Raw genomic sequence first — 22,206 nt, 5'->3', positions numbered from 1 at the left:
ATTCTTTAAAATGAAAGAGAGGAGGGTGCAAATACACCAAAGACTGGGAAGCTACTTTTGCATGGATTACCAACAACGAAACCGACAGAACAAATACGACGGCCTACTGTAAATTGTTTGTAAGAAAATATATAATTTAATTGTAAATTTTTTTTTTCATTTTTTTACTACTTAGCCCCCCCCCACTTCACTCCCCGCTTGTCCGCTATTTTTTGGGAAGCAGACCTGGCAACCCTAATCCAAGCCCATTCCTTCAAATAGCTACGCTGGGGGTGGTTGGGTGTCCAGTTAAAATTGCTCATTTGCAAAGGTTTCTGGTGCCGCAGTTATTATCATCAAGGCATTGAGCCCAATGGAGATCCAGTCGCCTTAATGTGCATTCATCATTTTCTCAACGGGTCGGTTCCGACTGATTACCTTGACGTGGCCTGTTATTAACAACCAATTTAATCTATCTGAGAAAGTAAACAAACTGATATTTGGCAAGCCGTCTCAGGGCATGATCTGGGGGGCGGGGGGAAGCTCAGACAATGGGTTCTTTGCGGTCCAGAGTCCATGAACACAGCAGTAAATAAAGGGAGTTAAAGCTTTATTACTAATTCAAGCAAACAGATGTAAAAGCATAACATTAAAAAAAAATAAACAAAACATACTTACCAAGCAAGGGGATAAACCCAAATCTCTTGGAGTGGGGAGAGAATGGAGATTTTGCAGTATCCTTCCCACTGGAGTGGGGAGGGAATGGAGATTTTACAGTATCCTTCCCCTGGAGTAGGGTGGGAATGGAGATTTTGCAATATCCTTCCCCTGCCATGCCCACCAAGAGACACCCACCAAGCCACACGACGCCCACCAAGCCACGCCCACAGAACCAGTTGTAAAAAAATTGAATTCCACCACTGGATCTAAGAGCGTACAGTTGATGGGAACAGATTTCTCTTCTCATTCTAATCTGTCCAGTCTCTCCAATTTGCAGAATTCAGAGAATGAAAGGATCCAGTAAAAAAGACGGACGGTTAGGAAATCGGAATGGAGACACTTTCCCTTCAAGGAGCATCTAGCAAAGCGTAAGGGAAAGAAGATTAAAATTAATGGAGCTCCTTATTCCAGGATAAGAGCTAAATCCATCTCAATCAAAGGATGTGGGCTTTGGAATACGGGAACTATTCCCCCATTTAATTTAGTTTAATAAAATTAAAGTGCCTCTTATAAATTATGAGCACATAAACTTCTCCAGTAACTTTTTTGGAGAGCAAAATGCTATAAAATTTGGTATGCCCATAAACACGTGTGTATAACAAAGACTGTCTTACAGGGTTTTTTTTGTTTGTGTGTGTCATTTGTTTTGATTTATTACACATTGCACAGGATTCTGTTTCCTCCAACGTGTTGAAGTTAAAAGTTGTAAGCTGTAGCCATAAAAATGCACTTGAGGACTATCTACAAGCTTTTCAATAAGGTATTGCAAGTATCTGACCAAATGTTTCAAATCTCTACTCCGGAAAACTTCCGTAAGCAAGTTTTTCTGCAGGGAGGATGAAATGCCGAAGCCATAAATCATTTGGTCTAAAGAAAAGAATCCATGAGACTTTAATAAAAAAAAAAAACTCAGCTAATTAAATGGATCGCGGCGTTATTGCGTGATCTGGAGGTTTTTCCTTTTAACTCCCTTTTTTAAAATTAATCCTAGGTGGGAAAAGGTCATTTCACTGATATTTCAAATATTCCCCCCTTTCCTAATCAAAGCAATGCAGGAATGCAGGGAGGGGGGAAAATGTACATTCTTAAATATGCAAAATTCTAACTGCATGCTGTGGGAAGCCAGACACCCCTCCTAGAAGAATGAAATATTTTGGGAAATATTAAAAAGGCAGAATATTATATTTTATATGAATAGAATAGAATAGAATAGAATAGAATAGAATAGAATAGAATAGAATAGAATAGAATAGAATAGAATAGAATAGAATAGAATAGAATATGGAATGGAATGGAGTGGAGTGGAGTGGAGTGGAGTGGAGTGGAGTGGAGTGGAGTGGAGTGGAGTAGAGTAGAGTAGAGTAGAGTAGAGTAGAGTAGAGTAGAGTAGAGTAGAGTAGAACAGAACAGAACAGAACAGAACAGAACAGAACAGAACAGAACAGAATATGGAATGGAATGGAATGGAATGGAATGGAATGGAATGGAATGGAATAGAATAGAATAGAATAGAATAGAATAGAATAGAATAGAATAGAATAGAATAGAATAGAATAGAATAGAATAGAATAGAATAGAATAGAATAGAATAGAATAGAATAGAATAGAATTCTTTATTGGCCAAGTGTGATTGGACACACAAGGAATTTGTCTTTGGTGCATATGCTCTCAGTGTACATAAGGAGAATAAAATACATTCCTCAAGAATAAAAAGATACAACACTTAATGATAGTCAAGGTTACTAATAAGCTATCAAATTGTACTAGGAAACAAGTATAAACAATATAAATCGAAAGATACAAGCATCATAGTTATAATCATAAGTGGGAAGAGATAGATACTAGCAAGAAAGAGAAGAATAGTAATACAGTTTAGTAAATTATTTGACAGTGTTGTGGGAATTATTTGTTTAGCGGAGTGATGGCGTTTGGGGAAAAAAACTGTCCTTGTGTCTAGTTGTTCTGGTGTGCAGTGCTCTACAGAATCATTTTGAGGGTAGGAGTTGAAACAGTTTATGTCCAGGATGCGAGGGGTCTGTAAATATTTTCTCAGCCCTCTTTTTGCCTCGTGCAGCATACAGGTCCTCAATGGAAGGCAGGTTGGTAGCCATTGTTTTTTCTGCAGTTCTAACGATCCTCCGAAGTCTGTGTCTGTCTTGTTGGGTTGCAGAGCCAAACCAGACAGTTATGGAGGTGCAGATGAAGACTCAATAATTCCTCTGTAGAACTGAATCAGCAGCTCCTTGGGCAGTTTGAGCTTTCTGAGTTGGCGCAGGAAGAACATTCTTTGTTGAGCTTTTTTGATAATGTTTTTGATGTTAGGCGATCACACGCAAAGCGCATGCACGAAGAGAACCAGTAGTAAAGCCGGTTGAAATCCACCACTGAACAGCTGGGTCCTGTGCCTGATGCAGGGATGCACAGAAGGCAGAGGAGAGGAGAGCAGTGGAAATCTATGGGCTGGTCCTTGGGATGGAAGAGCCACCACTGCTAGCAAAGCCCCATCCTAACTCTGGGGATAAAAGGCAGGGGGCAGAGATGAGTAGATGTGGCAGACAACTATACATCTTCCAGACAGACAGACTTGTTAGCCTTTGGTGAGAGAAAAACTTTTTGCCAGGGCTGCCGGCGCTCCTAATAAAAGAATCTTTGAGTTAATTTCAGAGGGGTTGTCATGTTTCGGGAGCTGTGTCAGAACACAACTGTTGGTTGTGTCAGTCGTAAGAAACTAGCAGTCGATGGATCTTCCACAGACGGTCCCCCCTCATGTCCACAATTAAATTGTATTTTCTTTGCATGCTATATTTTACACTAATAATATTATACACTGCATGCTATATTATACACTAATAAAATTGTTTTTAAAAAGGGGGGAAAATATGATGCTCCACACAACACCTTTTAAAAATCCGACGATCAACAAAAGACATTGACAAGCTGTGTGGCCGGCTACACGCGGGGAATGCTAACTTATTTATTTTACAATCTCGAGACGCCGATGCAGCTATTGGAAAATGAGGTTAGGTTGCGATAAGGTTCATTTCCCCGTGACGAATGGAATTTGGAGGACGGTAAAAACCGGAGCAGGAGGGGGAGAACGATGTCGTTGCGATAATAACCCAATTCTAAAATGCTTTTTTTTTTTTCCTCGAAAAGAGCGGATCTTAGCCATGCTTCCATTTTGGCACCAAACCTAAACAATTTTAAATCCAGTCCCTGAGCTTAGATAAACTCTCCTGTAGAAGTTATATTTGAAGGTTCCAAATGGCTCATATTTCCAGGCAGCAATGCAAGAACGGCTTGGCACTGCTAAATCACAGACTTTATTTAAAAAAAAAAAAAACGTCCAATTTTCAGCCTGCAATCTTTTACTGATTTTCCCACCCAACTATTACCCTGTTTCCCCGAAAATAAGACATCCCCTGATAATAAGCCCAATCGGGCTTATTTTGAGTGCATGCACTAAAATAAGCCTCCCCCACAAAAAATAAGCCTTCCCCGAAAATATTTAAACGCAGAGCTGGAAATCAGGTAAGACGGCAAAGAGGAGCCCCATTTTGCTCCATGTGCCCCAAAATAATGTATGTATAATTATATATAATGTATGTATAATTTTATTTCTATACCGCCCTTCTCCCGAAGGACTCAGGGCGGTGTACAGCCTATTTAAAAACACAAGACGAACATCAATTAAAAATTTAAAATTATTAAATAAATTCGGCTGAATTTAAAAACCCCCAAAATTTAAAATACCCCAATTTAAAATTGTTATGTTGATAGCCCGGCCTGGCGGAACAACAGGGTCTTCAGTGCGCAGTGAAATACCCGGAGGTCGGAGATCTTACGCACTTCTGGGGGCAGTTCATTCCACAGGGCTGGGGCTCCCACAGAGAAGGCCCTCCCCCTGGGTGTCGCCAGCTGACATAACTTGGCCAATGGCACCCTGAGGAGACCCTCTTTGTGGGAGCGAACTGGCCGGTGGGAGGCTATTGGTGGCAGAAGTCGGTCTCGAAGGTACCCAGGTCCTATAATAAGACCTCCCCGAAAATAAGGCCAATCGCTTATTTCGGGGTTCAAAAAAATATAAGACAGGGTCTTATTTTTGGGGAAACAGAGGTATTAACGGGGATCTGACCCTGATTAGCCATTTTTTGCGAGCACCCAAGGTTGGCAAGGTGGTGCCATCTGCTGGGACTGATTTTAGAGGGACGTTATATTTGCTCATTGGGCAAAAGTCACGATTAATTATGCACTCTAGGAAAGAGGTTGGGTGGTATCTATGATATATTAGTAAAAAAAAATTGGAAAAATATATTTAACTGAAAGGAGGGGAGAATGCATGCATGAAGTTAACAACTCAAGTAAAATAGAATTTAAATCAACTGTAGATTGGACATGACTAACTAGAAGGAGTAGTAATTTATGCATAGGGCCAGGTTAATTTAATACAATTTGCAGAGAAAATATGGAAGCAAGGGCTAATGGCTTAAATTGCTTAAGGAATTAAACCAATCAGTAGAGCGCAGCTCCATCAATGTCTTTAAATGAAAGAATAGAATAGAATAGAATAGAATAGAATAGAATAGAATAGAATAGAATAGAATAGAATGGAATGGAATGGAATGGAATGGAATGGAATGGAATGGAATGGAGTGGAGTGGAGTGGAGTGGAGTGGAGTGGAGTGGAGTGGAGTGGAGTGGAGTGGAGTGGAGTGGAGTGGAGTGGGATGGGACGGGATGGGACGGGGTGGGGTGGAATCAAAATAGAATAGAGTGGAGTGGAGTGGAGTGGAGTGGAGTGGAGTGGAGTGGTGTAGTGTAGAGTAGAGTAGAGTAGAGTAGAGTAGAGTAGAGTAGAGTAGAGTAGAGTAGAATAAAACAGAACAGAACAGAACAGAACAGAACAGAATAGAATAGAATAGAATAGAATAGAATAGAATAGAATAGAATAGAATAGAATAGAATAGAATAGAATAGGAATGCAAAATAGAATAGAATAGAATGGGGAATAGAATGGCACGGAACAGAACAGAACAGAACAGAATAGAATAGGAATGCAAAATAGAATAGAATAAAATAGAATGGAGAATAGAATGGCACGGAACAGAACAGAACAGAACAGAATAGAATAGGAATGCAAAATAGAATAGAATAAAATAGAATGGAGAATAGAATGGCACGGAACAGAACAGAACAGAACAGAATAGAATAGGAATGCAAAATAGAATAGAATAAAATAGAATGGAGAATAGAATGGAGAATAGAATGGAATGGCATGGAACAGAACAGAACAGAACAGAACAGAACAGAACAGAATAGAATAGGAATGCAAAATAGAATAGAATAAAATAGAATGGAGAATATAATGGCACGGAACAGAACAGAACAGAACAGAATAGAATAGGAATGCAAAATAGAATAGAATAAAATAGAATGGAGAATAGAATGGAGAATAGAATGGAATGGCATGGAACAGAACAGAACAGAACAGAACAGAATAGAATAGGAATGCAAAATAGAATAGAATAAAATAGAATGGAGAATAGAATGGAGAATAGAATGGAATGGCACAGAACAGAACAGAACAGAACAGAACAAAATACTACCTTTATGATACGGAAAGGCTACATTAACAGAAGCTTGTAAGTCTCAAAATACAAACATCCCACCATCAGTTTTAGCTGCTTGATCCATCAGGGCAATTCTTCCAAAGTTTCTTTCTCTGACCCTTAAGCCTCTAGGGGCTCCTGCCTCTCTTCTCTGATGGGTTCCTAGTCAGAATCTCCTCCCCTCATCTCCCAAGGTCGTCCACGCATTCCAGGACCACCTCCTGGGAATTTCACTCTGGCAGCAGCATAATAATACGGAGACGGTGGGTGTTGCAGCAGTGATACTGAGCAGGTGTCCTGGTTGAGTACAAGCCAACTTGGAAAATTAGGTACATCCAGAGATTCGGCAGCTACATAAATCAGGAGAGATACTGAAAGCCAGGGCGCTGTCAACTTTTTAATTTGAAAAATCCTTTGCCGGGTGACTCTAGGAGTGGAAGAGACAAAAAGACAGAGGATGAATTACAGAGGTAAAGCAAAACAAACTGCAGAAATCTCATTTTGCAAGGGTCCCAGTTGTTTGCGTCCTAGATATGAAGTAGTTACTCAGGGAAATGCAGGATTTGGGTATGGCTAGCCTAGAGAAAGGGACAGGATAGCAGCATTCTAGTATTTGAGGGGCTGCCACAAAGAAGAGGGGGTCAACCTATTCTCCAAAGCACCAGCAGAGAGGCAGAGGAACAAGAGGAGCCTGTTCCTAGTGCATGCATGAGAAGAGCTGCCAGAAGGCAGGAGCAGCTAAAGCAGAGAGGACGCCCACACCCATAATTCTATGCACCCTGCCCTGCGCATGCACTCCCCCCGCTCCTGGTACGTGATGGCCGATTCTAATGTACGAGGAAAACGTCATCGGGATTGAAGCATTGATAGAAAGGATCGCCCTGCAAGTAGTGACTCCTTTCACTATTCTATTCTATTCTATTCTAATCTAGTCTAGTCTAGTCTAGTCTAGTCTAGTCTAGTCTAGTCTAGTCTAGTCTAGTCTAGTCTATTCTTAGTCTAGTCTAGTCTAGTCTAGTCTAGTCTAGTCTAGTCTAGTCTAGTCTAGTCTAGTCTAGTCTTAGTCTAGTCTAGTCCAGTCCAGTCCAGTCCATATATTCTATTCTGTTCCGTTCTGCTCCATTCCGCTACACTCCATTCCATTCCATTCCATTCCGCTTAGAGAGGGCTGTAAAGCGATATGAAGCAATATATAGGTCTAAGTACTATTGCCTTTCCTTCCCTCCTTCCTTCCTTCCTTCCTTCCTTCCTTCCTTCCTTCCTTCCTTCCTCCCTCCCTCCCTCCCTCCCTCCCTCCCTCCCTCCCTTATTCCCTTTCTCATTCTCCTTCCTGGTGACGCACTGGTTAGAATTCAGTATTGCAGGCTGACTCTGCCCACTGCCAGCAGTTCAATCCTCACCAGGCTCAAGGTTGACTCAGACTTCCATTCCTCCAAGGTTAATAAAATGAGGACCCAGATTGTTGGGGGCAAATAGGCTGACTCTGTAAACCGCTTAGAGGGGGGCTGTAAAGCACTATGAAGCAGTATATAGGTCTAAGTCAGCGCTGGGTTGCTCCCGGTTCAGTCCGGTTCTCGCGAACTGGTAGTAAAACCGGTGAGAGGCTCCGCCCACCCCCCTGGATGTCATCATAGACGATCTGTGCATGCGCGATCCCGTTGTGAACTAGTAGTAAAGGTAAGTAGAACCCACCCTATTGCTATTCTCCTTGCCTGCTCTTGGGAACTCAGCTGACGGGTACCCGTTTTCCTGGTGTCAGGTTGTGGAGTGCATCATTTTGCAGCCACAGACTTAGAAACAACACAATCCTCTCATTTTTTTTCAGAGCTGAGAAACAATCCAAGCAAGGAAGCATTCAAAGAAGATTCAATCGTGCCATTGTACAAGGCTGAGTCTTGGTCATACAATTGGATTCCTCTTGACCCTGTGAAAGCAAAAATGACTGCGTTTCGATGGTACGGTTGGCTCACAAAAGCCTTCTTTTTTCAAACCGTCTCTGTCAACAACAAAACACACACACACACACACACACACTCCCCAAAGCAACACTCTGCTGGTTGTCTGAGACAATGAGCGAATTAGCAGAACTGCAAGCAACGCACACAACTCTTTTGTATATTAAAAACAATGATTAAGGATTGTGGACGTGAAAATGCTTTCACCACCATTGTAATTCCACAAAACGTTTACGCTCTCTCTCTCTCTCTCATTTTAGGAGCAGATTTTAAAATAATGAAATATATTTGCTACACATACTTTGTTTCAGGGGTGAAATCCAGCAGGTTCTGACAGGTTATGGAGAACCGGTAGCGGAAATTTTGAGTAGTTCGGAGAACCAGCAAATACCACCCCTGGCTGGCCCCAGAGTAGGGTGGGAATGGAGATTTTGCAATATCCTTCCCCCAGAAGTGGGGAGGGAATGGGGATTTTGCAGTATCCTTCCCCTGGAGTGGGGAGGGAATGGGGATTTTGCAGTATCCTTCTCCTGGAGTGGGGAGGGAATGGAGATTTTGCAGTAAACTTCCCCTGGAGTGGGGAGGGAATGGGGATTTTGCAGTATCCTTCCCCTGGAGTGGGGAGGGAATGGGGATTTTGCAGTATCGTTCCCCTGGAGTGGGGAGGGAATGGGGATTTTGCAGTATCCTTCCCCTGGAGTGGGGAGGGAATGGGGATTTTGCAGTATTCTTCCCCTGGAGTGGGGAAGGAATGGGGATTTTGCTGTATCCTTCTCCTGGAGTGGGGAGAGAATGGAGATTTTGCAGTAAACTTCCCCTGGAGTGCGGAGGGAATGGAGACTTTGCAGTATCCTTCCCCTGGAGTGGGGAGGGAATGGAGATTTTACAGTAAACTTCCCCTGGAGTGGCGAGGGAATGGGGATTTTGCAATATCCTTCCCCTGGAGTGGGGAGGGAATGGAGATTTTGCAGTAAACTTCCCCTGGAGTGGGGAGGGAATGGGGATTTTGCAATATCCTTCCCCTGGAGTGGCGAGGGAATGGGGATTTTGCAGTATCCTTCCCCTGGAGTGGGGAGGGAATGGAGATTTTGCAGTATCCTTCCCCTGGAGTGGGGAGGGAATGGGGATTTTGCAGTAAACTTCCCCTGGAGTGGAGAGGGAATGGGGATTTTGCAATATCCTTCCCCCAGAAGTGGGGAGGGAATGGGGATTTTGCTGTATCCTTCCCCTGCCACGCCCACCAAGCCTCACCACGCCCACCAAGCCACGCCCACACAACTGGTAGTAAAATAATTTGGATTTCACCACTGCTTTGTTTCCCAGAAGACTTGCATTAGTGTGTTCTCAGGTTTCCCTGTGACATTCCTTTTACCGTATGATTTCCCAACAGCTCAAAACATGGAGTTTTGGATTGTACAGACCTGGGGTTTTGAAAATCTCGAAAAACTACCCAATCTGCTGCTTCAGGAGATGATGAAAAAAAAACCCAAGTAAGGTTCCTGTAGCTCAGAGGGTCAAGATTCTATCACTTTATAAGGCCTTGGTAAGGCCACACTTGGAATACGGCATCCAGGTTTGGTCGCCACGATGTAAAAAAAGATGTGGAGACTCTAGAAAGAGTGCAGAGAAAAGCAACAAAGAGGATTAGGGGACTGGAGGCTAAAACATATGAAGAACGGTTGCAGGAACTGGGTATGTCTAGTTTAATGAAGAGAAGGACTAGGGGAGACATGATAGCAATGTTCCAATATCTCAGGAGTTGCCACAAAAAAGAGGGAGTCAAGCTATTCTCCAAAAGACCTGAGGGTAGGACAAGAAGCAATGGGTGGAAACTAATCAAGGAGAGAAGCAACTTAGAACTAAGGAGAAATTTCCTGACAGTGAGAACCATTAACCAGTGGAACAACTTGCCTCCAGAAGTTGTAAATGCTCCAACACTGGAAGTTTTTAAGAAGATGTTGGATAACCATTTGTCTGAAGCGGTGTAGGGTTTCCTGCCTAAGCAGGGGGTTGGATAAGAGGACCTCCAAGCTCCCTTCCAACTCTGTTATTCTATTAGTTTATGCCAAGGTTGGAAAACATCGTGTAGGATCAAGTAATGGTAGCCCTTCCATCATCACTCATGCTAGAACTAAGGAGAAATTTCCTGTCAGTGAGAACAATTAATCGGTGGAACGGATAGCCTCCACAGAAGTTGTGGGTGCTTCATCACTGGAGGTTTTTCAGAAGAACCGGTCGTAAGTCACTTTTTTTCAGTGCCGTTGTAAGTTCGATGAAGTTGTAAGCTGAGGAATACCCATATTTTTCTCCAGAGATTAGCCCCACTAAACCCCACAGAAAGCATTCCCAGTTAAATGGGAGCCCCACAACCATATGCAGCCTTAACCACAAATATTGGACTTTTCACCTACAGTAGAAACTACTGAATAACCCACATTTCGAAACAACCTGACTTTCCAAAGCCGTTATTCTAAATACTAAACACACTCAAAAGTGTAGAAATGGTGGTGGATTTTAGGAGAAAACCTCCTATGCTACCACCTCTTACAATACTAGACAACCCAGTGTCAACAGTAGAGACCTTCAGATTTCTAGGTTCTACCATATCTCAAGACCTAAAATGGACACCTAACATCAAAAACGTCATCAAAAAAGCACAACAAAGAATGTTCTTTCTGCGCCAACTCAGAAAGCTCAAACTGCCCAAGGAGCTGCTGATCCAGTTCTACAGAGGATCTATTGAGTCTGTCATCTGCACCTCCATAACTCTCTGGTTTGGCTCTGCAACCCAACAAGACAGACAGAGACTTCAGAGGATAATTAGAACTGTAGAAAAAACAATGGCTACCAACCTGCCTTCCATGGAGGACCTGTATAAAAAGAGGGCTGTGAAAATATCTACAGACCCCTCACATCCTGGTCATAAATTGTTTCAACTCCTACCGTCAAAACGACACTATAGGGCACTGCACACCAGAACAACTAGACACAAGTTGTTTCCCCTAAATGCCATCACTCTGCTGAACAACTAATTCCCACAACACTGTCAAACTATTTACTAAGACTGTATTACGATTATTCTTCTCATCCTTCCTATTACCTAGCTCCTTTTCTACTTATGACTATAACTTTGTTGCTTGCATCTTTACGATTTATATTGTTTTACTTATTCCTAGTCTGACTTTTGTTGATTACTTATTTAGTATCCTATGAGTATCACTAAGTTTTGAGTCTTTTGATTCATTATGAATGTATTTAGGATGACTACGATCATGATTTATCACTTATATCTTTTATGAACACTGAGAACTTATGTCCCGAAGACAAATTCCTTGTGTGTCCAATCACACTTGGCCAATAAAGAATTCTTTCTATTTATTTATTTATTTATTTATTTATTTATTTTGATTTATATGATATGCCGCCCTTCTCCGGAGACTCAGGGCGGCTTACAATGCGTTAAGCAATAGCCTTCATACTTTTGTATATTTTATACAAAGTCAGCTTATTCACTTGGCCAATAAAGAATTTTATTTATTTATTTATTTATTTATATATATATATATATATATGCCACCCTCTCCGGAGACTCAGGGTGGCTTACAATGCATTAAGCAATAGCCTTCATACTTTTGTATATTTTATACCAAGTCAGCTTATTGGCCCCACAAACCGGGTCTTCATTTCACCTACCTTAGAAAGGATGGAAGGCTGAGTCAACCTTGAGCCTGATGAGAATTGAACTCGCAGTAATTGCAGGCAGCTGGAAGCTAAATACTACCTTTAACAGTAGCATTAGTCTGCTGCGCCACTCAGGCTCCTATAGATTTATTCTATCTATCTATTCTTTATAGTTAACATTTACTGTCAGGGTCTCAATATTTTTCTTGGTGGGTCCTTAAGGTAAGCAGGACTTGGGGGGAAAAAAAACCCTATGGAAAATTAATCATGAGCATTAAGAATATTGATATTTTAATCATTGAGAGATCATAGCCAACAATACTCGTCTATCTGCTTTTAGCCTCTATTGTAAACTTCCAAGAGGTTCAGAGCTACAAATATATTTCCACAGTTATGTTGTAGATATGGTGGGATTTTTGTTTTGCTTTGTTTTTTTTTTTTCTTTTTGCAGCCAGTAAATATTTACACACAAATGTAGGGAAAGCAACTTTACTGTAGCTTTGTTATACAATAGCTGGAAACTGAAGGAAGGTTACTCATGGCTAATTGTGTGCGGAGGGGAAAGTGTTGAATATTTTATCACACTCTAGTGCTGACTGGCTGAAGAGATATAAACAAGCCCAGGGAAGATACAGCTGCCTAAGCAAATACAAGTAGGATCTTTTGCAAAGACCTTGCAAATTGTTTAACAAGAGTTGTGCTATTCCTTCCAGGAAAAAACAACAACAACTATTTAATTTCCTGGATAATAGTATGGTAGCCTAGTTTCCTGCTGTTCCTTCACCCAGAACCCATATCAAATCTAATCTTTTATCTTTGAATATTATAATCAAATATACTTTTTTTTTTTTTAAAAAAAATAGTTTTCTCAGCGTGATACCTTAGATTATAACGAATTCCAGGGATCTGAATTCAAACCTAGAATATCCAATGCAATGGATAAGGAAATGGAGCCAGGGGTGGGTTTCACTTATATTTACCACCGATTTGCTGCGTGCATACATGTTTGCTTCATGCATTCACCAGGGTTCTATTTATTACTGGTTCGCAACAGGAGCGTGCGCGCATGTGCAGATCGACCATGATGTCGTCCGGGCGGGTGGGCAGATCCCGCCACTTTTACTACCGGTTCACAAGAACCGGACCGAACTGGGAGCAACCCACCACTGGCATGCAAGGATGCACCTTCTGTGCATGTTCCAGTCCTATCACACATGCACTTTGCTCTTCTGTGTGCCTTCGGTGCATGTGTCCAGCCTCAAAAATATGGCTAAATAGGATGGCAAAGAGCCGGGCACATGGCCAGATCCTGAAGATGAAACTCAAATATTTTGGCCACCTAATGAGAAGGAAGGACTCACTGGAGAAGAACCTAATACTGGGAACGATGGAGGGCAAAAGAAGAAGGGGATGACAGAGAATGAGGTGGCTGGATGGAGTCACTGAAGCAGTCGGCGTGAGCTTCAATGGACTCCGGGGAATGGTAGAGGACAGGAAGGCCTGGAGGAACATTGTCCATGGGGTCACGATGGGTCGGACACGACTTCGCAACTAACAACAACAACAATGCAGAGCAATCAAACTGAAATAGTTACTCAACCAGGACTGTGGTTTCTCTGTTTTGATCTTGAGTTCTTTTGTCTCTTCTAACAGACAAAAAAAAAAACAAAGCCTGAATTGTGCACAACAATTATAATGAAAGAATGGGCAGAAATATTAAACACTGTCTTCTCTCTGCTCAGTTAACAGAATTCTGAGAATTTCAAATATGAGAGCCCAGAAAATTCAAGCATGATAGGGTCCGTTAAGTAGAGAAAGAAGGGTTCTAGAAGCAGAATGTCTACTGCCGATGCTTGTATTTGGGAAGAGAGAGTGGGCAGAAACCTTTTTATTAAAAAGTAAGCATCTATATATTAAAGAGACACGGTGGTTCAGTGGCTAAGACACTGAGCTTGTCGATCGAAAGGTCGGCAGTTTGGTGGTTCGAATCCCGAGTGCTGCGTAATGGGGTGAGCTCCAGTGACTTGTCCCAGCTTCTGCAACCTAGCAGTTCGAAAGCAGGTAAAAAATGCAAGTAGAAAAATAGGGACCACCTTTGGTGGGAAGGGAACAGCGTTCCGTGCACCTTTGGCGTTGAGTCATGCTGGTCACATGACCACGGAGATGTCTTCGGACAGCGCTGGCTCCTCGACTTTGAAACGGAGATGAGCACCGCCCCCTAGAGTCGGGAACGACTAGCACATATGTGCGAGGTGGAACCTTTACCTTTAACTTAAGCATCTATATGGAAGATTTTTCACACCTCGTTACATTTGTGGCTGTTGAATGAAAGGGCAGAGCACACGCTGGGAGTGTTGTTCTTGCTCAACAGTGTGACAGTGAAGGCTTCAGTTCACGTTCATAAGAAGAGAAACACAATTGTGGAGCATTTTTTTAAAGCCTCACTTTTGAAAACCTGCATTTGATTCTATTTTGTGCTGCTTTTATGTACAGTGCCATCTGACTTTATCAGCAGAAGAATCGTGGGGAAATAGAATCCCCTGAGCAAAAAACTAGAATAGAATAGAATAGAATAGAATAGAATAGAATAGAATAGAATAGAATAGAATAGAATAGAATAGAATAGAATAGAATAGAATAGAATAGAATAGAATAGGGTAGGGTAGGGTAGGGTAGGGTAGGGTAGGGTAAGGTAGGGTAGGGTAGGGTAGGGTAAGGTAGGGTAGGGTAGGGTAGGGTAGAGTCGAATAGAATAGAATAGAATAGAATAGAATAGAATAGAATAGAATAGAATAGAATAGAATAGAACAGAATAGAACAGAACAGAATAGAACAGAACAGAATAACAGAGTTGGAAGGGACCTCCATCTTCTAGTCCAACCCCCTGCTCAGGCAGGAAACCGTCCACCACTTCAGACAAATGGTTGTCCAATCTCTTCTTGAAAACTTCCATTGTTGGAGCATTCACAACTTCTGGAGGCAGGTTGTTCCACTGATTAATTATTCTAACTGTCAGGAAATTTCTCCTTAGTTCTAAGTTGCTTCTCTGCTTGATGAGTTTCCACACCCATTGCTTCTTCGTCCTGCCCTCAGGTGCTTTGGAGAATAGTTTGACTCCCTCTTCTTTGTGGCAGCCCCTGAGATATTGGAAAACTGCTATCATGTCTCCCCTGGTCCTTCTTTTCATTAAACTAGACCAAAGATACTAAAACCAAATATTCATTCCATAGATGAGTGATCTTAAAGCAAGGTATGAGAAGTGGGTATCCCACTGTCTATCTTAATGCAAAACATGGATGTTTTGCATTAGGGTATTTTTCCCCCTGCAGAGAATGCATTTTTCATTTACTTTAAAGATTAGGAGAACCGTCTTGCCTTTCTGACTGTAATAAAAAGGTCAGATTTCTTTCCAGCTGAACTATTCTGCATGGTCACATTGGTATAATTTCCTTGGCCCCGATATGATTGCTATAATCAATCTATCTTCAGAAGTATTTGTTTATTTTCAAACTAAAGTCAACCGAGTGGACCTTATTTTTTTAAAAAAATCTTACAGTATATACCCTGTTTTCCCCAAAATACAGTACATAGATATAGATGATGATGATTAATAATAGATGATAGATAGATAGATAGATAGATAGATAGATAGATAGATAGATAGATAGATAGATAGATAGATAGATGTGTGTGTGTGAGGGAGAGGAGAGAGACGGGGAGGGATGGAGGGAGAGAGGGGAAGGGAGGGAGGGAGAGAGAGAGAGAGAAAGGGGATAGATGATAGACAAATGATAGCTACAGACAGACAGATAGATAATTGAGATTGATAGATATACACAGACAGATATACAGAGATGGTAGATACATAGATATAGATGTAGATGATGATGATTGATGATTGATGATTGATGATAGATGATAGCTAGATAGCGATAGATAGATGGATAGATAGATAGATAGATAGATAGATAGATAGATAGATAGATAGATAGATAGATAGATAGATAGATAGATGTGTGAGGGAGAGGGGGAGAGGGGGAAGGAGAGGGAGGGAGAGAGGGGAAGGGAGGGAGTGGGAGAGAGAGAGAGAAACGGGATAGATGATAGACAAATGATAGCTACAGACAGACAGATAGATGATTGAGATTAATAGATATACACAGACAGATATAGAGAGATGGTAGATACATAGATATAGATGTAGATGATGATGATTGATGATAGATGTTAGCTAGATAGCGATAGATAGATAGATAGATAGATAGATAGATAGATAGATAGATAGATAGATAGATAGATGTGTGAGGGAGAGGGGGAGAGTGGGAAGGAAAGGGAGGGAGAGAGAGGGGGGAAGGGAGGGAGTGGGGGAGAGAGAGAGATACAGGGGATAGATGATAGACAAATGATAGCTACAGACAGACAGATAGATGATTAAGATTGATAGATATACACAGACAGATATAGAGAGATGGTAGATACATAGATATAGATGATGATGATTGATAATAGATTATATAATATAGATAGATAGATAGATAGATAGATAGATAGATAGATAGATAGATAGATGTGTAGGAGGGAGGGAGGGAGAGGGGGGAGGGAGATACCTAGCATCTAATAAGGCTAGGAGATTGCAGGCAATTTATTGAAAAAGTTCTCCTGAATACATAAACCAGGGAGTTAACCATCTAAGTACAGAGGAAGCTGTCCTGAGGTGAAAACCATAGTAAATCACGGAGGTCAGGGCATAGAAGTGAGAAGGCTGGCCCAATTATCAAATAAGCTTGTCTGAAGTTATGGCTGAATTAAATTCGTGATGCACCAATTCGCAAGGATTGAGATGCCAGTAGAGATCACCCAATTGCTCACAAAGCTTTTTAGCCTCACTTTGTGCGATATTAAATTGTCTACTCTCCTTCTAGACAGCACGGGGAGCATCTCTTCCTTTTCTAAAAGAGCGTGGATATCGTCTTTGCGTCGTTCTTCTCAGCCTCATCCAAGCCATTAGGACCTCAGCCAAGATCTGCTGACTTGGCACTGTCAAAATGATTTAGTAGTTGAGGGAGGGATCTGGCCATTAACAAAACAAATATCTGGTTCTGTTGGCTGAGAGCCACACCACTCGCTCACAATGGGGAGGTAGTTTGTCAGCTTCATGTTTTCATGGATGGTATAGGGTTTCCAGCTTGAGCAGAGGGTTGGACTAGGGGGTCCCTTCCGATTTTCCTTCCAAGGTCCCTGCCACAGAGAGGAGGAGGTCTATCTGTTTTCCAAAGCACCCGAAAGCCAGACAAGGAATAATGGATGTGTTCTGTCCCCGTACCCCACACGCACCCCCACAGACGGCCCGGAGTTAATAAACCACACGACAAAACTCTTTGAAGATAAAGTTGGTAGCAACCCAGTGGCTAGCTGCCAATTCAGACTTTACTCACACAAAACAAAGATTAGACTGCAAGCATTCCGATAAATCAGGCAGAGTTTTCAACAATACAAGGATTAATCCAAATGCAGTCCGATAAAGCAGGCAAAGTCCAGTAACGCAGAGATCATGGAGTATTTCCAGTTTTTGCTCATCACAAACTGAACCGGCCACCACACCCACATTTATTTATACCCTGTGGGGTGTGGTCCAGTGACTCAGCTGGCTCCGGGGTCATGTGACTGGTGAAAATAAGTGACGTCGAGTTGGCCATGCCCATCCAGGTTTTGTGACTCCCGGTGTTTTCTTTTCTGTGGGAAATGAGTCCAAATGACTCTTTGAGTGTTTAAGGTTGCAGACACCTGGACTACATGACCTCAAAGATCCCTTCCAACTCCGTTAATCTGTAACCTCAGTAACTCTGTTGTTCTATTAAATAAATTGGGAAGGTCATCTACCAACAGTGAAGTATCTTCAGATGTAAGAAATGGGTAGAACTGTGCTATCTTATGTCACTGTGTAGGATCATGGCGGTATATCTACTGGAATAAATCCACGGTTCAAAGGGTATGGTGGTCTCAGAAAGCCCTTTTTTCCTTGCAGGGGGTTAAACAAATTAATACAGTGCTGAGCCTGCCAGTTTTCCAACAGGGAGGGGGGGCAAGCTATATTGCTAGAGAAAAACAAATATCTGCAAGAACAGGACATGATGCACGCCTTCCGTGCATACGCCTGGCCTCAAAAACATGTCTAAATAGGATGACATAGAGGCAGGGCATGGGGGAGCGGGCCCACCCATGATTTCCGCTACCGGTTCGGGCGAATCGATCTGAACCGGCTGAATACCATGTCTGATATGGGAATGAAAACAGGTCTACTAAACTTGGATTTTTAAAGTTCTGGAATCAAACTTAAAAGAGGCAAAATTCTGCACCCGTCAGCCGCTATTATGATTATTGTCCTTACAACATCGACAGCGTCCTTCAGATAAAAAAAGCTACCAAAAAAATTCCATTCTCTCCTTTGGGAATATGAAGGCTTCTGCCTTAAGGTACTCTTTCTTTCTTTCTTTCTTTCTTTCTTTCTTTCTTTCTTTCTTTCTTTCCTTCCTTCCTTCCTTCCTTCCTTCCTTCCTTCCTTCCTTCCTTCCTTTCTTTCTTTCTTTTAACTTTGAGAAGAAAACAGGAAGTTCATCCAGCTAAGGATAATATCTAATAAACCTCACTATCCCCAAGGGAACACGGGCAGAGATGACACAACAATTATATCCCACTGCATTCAATATTCTCTTCTATCTCCAGATCGATAAAGGATCTCGCCGGAAGCCAATTCAGCAGAATTTATTGCAATCCTCCAAGAAATAGTCCAAATTTCAGTCATCTAAGTGACGGGCGATTCCTTCATCTACATAGATATTTATAGGAAGACATTTTGAAAAATGAAAAGCTTCCATTAATAGGTAAGGTCGGAACTACATTTGCAAAAAAGGAAACAGGTTAGGGCAGGGGTGTCAAACTCGCGGCCCGCAGGCTGGATGCGTCACATGCTGGCTCCACCCACGCCCACTTTAGCAAAGGGGAAAAAAGTCCCATCTTCAAAAGAAAAAACAAAGAAGTCCAATTGCCTCCTGGGAAAAAAGCACCGTTGGGACAACCATGACTTGGATGCAGTGGTAGGATTCAAATAATTTAACAACCGGTTCTCTGCCCTAATGATTTCTTCCAACAACCAGTTTGCCAAACTGCTCAGAAAGTTAACAACCGGTTTTCCCGAAGTGATGCGAACCGGCTGAATCCCACCGCTGCCTGGATGACTGAGAATCTCTACAGACAATCAGATCTTTCCCACACTTTGTTGTGGCCCCGCCCTCTGAGCCTGTCCCATCGGAGGAAGAAAGCTCTGAGCATGAGGAAGAGGAGTCAGCCAGGCCTCCCTCTCCAGGCCCCTCCCCTCTGGCATTGTCTCAGGTGCCGGCCGAGGGAGAGGAGATCAGTAGGGAGACAGCTGGCTCGGATCAGAGTGATGAAGAAACATCATTCCTGGACGCACGCCTCCGAAGGCGTGATAAATGTTTGCAGCAGCTTAGGAGGCGTGCTAGGGATTAGAACTGAGTCACTGGACCACACCCCAGAGACTATATAATAGAGGGTAGTGGTCAGTGATCCTTGTGACGAACAAAAGTAAACCTTGGATAGTCACTAAAGCCTCGTTCAGAACTGCGGAGAGAAATATTATTTCTGCTTGGACTTTTTGTACGCTAAGTACCTTATCTTTCTGTTTGTGAAAATAAAGGCATTTGGCAGACGGTGTGTCTATCACTGCCAAGTGGGAGATAAGACCTGGGTGCGTTCCAAAGTGTTTCCTTAACCCTCGGCTGGCTGTGTGTGTGTGTGTGTGGGTACGGGGACAGATCACACTTGAGATAGGAGCAACTCTGTCTTTAACAGAGTTGGAGGGGACTTTGGAGTTCTTCTACTCGAAGCAGCAGACCCTACACCAGTGATGGCGAACCTTTTCAGCACTGAGTGCCCAAACCGGATCACACATGCATGTGTACGCGCCAGAGCACCAGAAATCCAAAGACCAGCTGGCCGGCACATGCATGCCTGTTTTTCGGCCATTTTCGGGCATTTTTCAGGGCATTTTCGGGTCATTTTTTCAGGCCATTTTCAGGCTGTTTTCAGGCCGTTTCTTCAGGCCATTTTCAGGCTGTTTTTCAGGCCTGAAAACATTTGGCCTGAAAAACAGCTGAAAAATGGCCTAAAAACAGCCTGAAAACGGCCTGCTTTTTAGTCATTTTTTCAGGCCGTTTTCAGGCCGTTTTCTGATGCTCCGGCACCCGTGAAGACCAGCTGGCTGGCAAGCATGTGCATGCTGGAAACCAGAAGAGCAGCTGGTGACAGCGTGTGTGCCCACAGAGAGGGCTCTGCCTGCCACCTCTGGCACTCGTGCCATAGATTCGCCATCATGGCCCTATTCCATTTCAGACAAACAGTTATCCAGTCTTTTCTTTAAAATTTCACAACTGATTAACTGTTCGAACTGTCGGGGAATTTCTCCTTAGTTCTAGGTTGCTTCTCTCCTTGGTTAGTTTCCATCCGTTGCTTCTTCTCCTGCCTTCAGGTGCTTTGGAGGATAAGTTGACTCCCTCTTCTTTGGGGCAGCCTCTGAGATTTTGGAAGACTGCTATCATGTCATCCCAAGTCCTTCTTTTCACCAGATTAGCCATAATTTATGTCAGCTCTACTAAGTAAATTCAGTTAAGATCTACAAACAGTTACTGAGATAACTTGGGTGAGCTAAATATTGCAAATATTGTAAATAGGACCTAGTTATCTTCGAGACCGCCTTCTGCCACCGACGACCTCCCATCGTCCCATGCGCTCCCACAGAGAGGGCCTCCTCGGGGTGCCATCAGCCAAGCAATGCAGGCTGGTGACCCCCAGGGGGAGGGCCTTCTCTGTGGGGGCTCCCACCCTCTGGAATCAACTGCCCCCAGAGATAAGGAGAATCCAAGACCTCAGTGCCTTCCGCCGTTCCCTTAAAACTTTCCTTTTTCAACAAGCCGGGCTGGCCTAACAAATCCTTTTAAATGATTTTAAATGATTTTAAATTCGTTTGTCTTTTTAAATTTTGGGCCAAATTGAGATATTTCCTTTTAATCTGTTCTTAATCTATGTATTATGTATTTATGTGTTTTTACTTGGCTGTACACCGCCCTGAGTCCCTAGGGAGAAGGGCGGTATATAAATCTGAAGTAAAATAAATAAATAAAGAAATCTGATGTTGGCCTTCAAGGGTACAGCATGTTGCTTGGCTGTGTGGAGAAGAAAATGCAGATTTAAAAGACACAGCCCATTCTTTTGGAGCCAATAAAGACAATAAAGTGCATATTTGGAAGACAACAAAGTCCATATATTGACGACAGGAAGCAGCAGGTGAAGCTAGGAAAAAAATCACATCAGATACCTGTACAAATAGCACAGGGGGTCCCCAAGGCTGTGTGCTCTCTCCACCTCTCTTCTCTCTATACACCAGTGACTGCATCTCAAAAGATCCCTCTGTTAAAGTACTGAAGTTTGCAGATGATACAACATTGATTGGTGTCATTCGAGACAACAATGAGTCTGCATACAGATGGGAGGTTGAACAACTAGCCTTGTGGTGCAACTGGAACAATCTTGAACTAAACACACTAAAAAATGTAGAAATGGTGGTGGATTTTAGGAGAAACTCTCCCATACGTCCACCTCTTACAATACTAGACAACATAGTATCAACAGTAGAGGCCTTCACATTTCTAGGTTCTATCATATCTCAAGACTTAAAATGGACACCCAACATCAAAAACGTCATCAAAAAAACACAACAAAGAATGTTACTTCTGCGCCAACTCAGAAAGCTCAAACTGCCCAAGGAGCTGCTGATCCAGTTCTACAGAGGAATTATTGAGTCTGTCATCTGCACCTCCATAACTGTCTGCTTTGGTTCTGCGACTCAACAAGACAGACAGAGACTTCAGAGGATAGTTAGAACTGCAGAAAAAACAATGGCTACCAACCTGCCTTCCGTTGAGGACCTGCATACTGCACGAGTCAAAAAGAGGGCTGGGAAAATATCTACAGACCCCTCATATCCTGGACATAAACTGTTACAACTCCTACCCTCAAAACGACGCTATAGAAAATGACACTATAAAGCACTGCACACCAGAACAACTAGACACAAGAACAGTTTTTTCCCGAACACCATCACTCTGCTAAACAAATAATTCCCTCAACACTGTCAAACTATTCACTAAGTCTGCATTACTATTAATCTTCTCATCGTTCCCACCACC

Source organism: Pantherophis guttatus, chromosome 7 (assembly GCF_059756535.1).
Source record: "Pantherophis guttatus breed Tessera chromosome 7, ASM5975653v1, whole genome shotgun sequence".
NCBI lineage: Eukaryota > Metazoa > Chordata > Lepidosauria > Squamata > Colubridae > Pantherophis > Pantherophis guttatus.
This window is presented reverse-complemented; position numbering follows the sequence as displayed.